The following is a 1,057-nucleotide window of genomic DNA, read 5'->3' on the forward strand; positions in this document are numbered from 1 at the left end:
TTCAGATAATTTTATTATTTTATAGGTAAATAGTTAGAAATTTCAATTTTTCAATTAATTCTGTTAAATAAAAATTTCTGACAGGTAGGTATTTGTAATTTTTCAAACCACAGGGGCAATTCGAATGTTAAGCAAACCTCGGGGGGTGTATTTGTAATTTACCCTATTTTTTATTATGTATGTAGATTGGTGACGAAATATTATTTTCTTCACTAAAAGGTAACTCTTTCGTGACAAAATTTATTTTCATCATTAGTTTTCGTCTTCAAAGATTCTTTTTGTTGTAGTGTATAAATTATCAAAATTACAAGGAAATGAAACACGAACTAATTACAATAGAGACTTTTTAAGTTACTATATTTACGGGTGTACGTGGTGCAGTTTGGACAATTTGAGAGTAAAATTACAAATCGAATGATGGATTGGTGAATTGGCAAATCGCGGTTTAGATGGTTTTAGCTGGATTGAAGAATCTTCTAACTAATTATCAAATATTTACATAATTTATAACACTAATTTACATAATATTTTTCATATATATAACACAAACTAATTTTATGTTTCATATATATAACTACTAATTTGTAACAAATTTCGCATCTTAAATCTCTCTCATACTCATTTTTACTTTGATATTTATTAGAAGTTGAAAAATATATATATGTATTAATTATAGTAGACGATTTCGAATGTGAATTATAAATTTTAAAGTTTAATACGTAGGTAGTGGATAGACCGATACATATTGATGCAAATCAGTACAATTTTAACAAATTAAGGGCATGTTACATAGCTGTAACAACATCATCTACACAATCACTGGCAGCATAAAAAAAACATAGCAAGCATGTAAGCTAATGTGCCATGGCCAGCCATATCCACTTTCAATACACAGCATAACATTGGCAGTAGTAATAATGCAAACGGCATTAAAATGAATCAGAAATTATGATCCATAGAAAATACAATTGACGGCTGGGATTAAACCCAATTATAATGGATTCCACATTCAAAATAAATCTCAACCATCCATTATGTGTTCGTGCTCTGTGTTACA

Source organism: Camellia sinensis, chromosome 1, assembly GCF_055761805.1.
Source record: "Camellia sinensis isolate YWXY chromosome 1, ASM5576180v1, whole genome shotgun sequence".
Taxonomy (NCBI): Eukaryota; Viridiplantae; Streptophyta; class Magnoliopsida; order Ericales; family Theaceae; genus Camellia; species Camellia sinensis.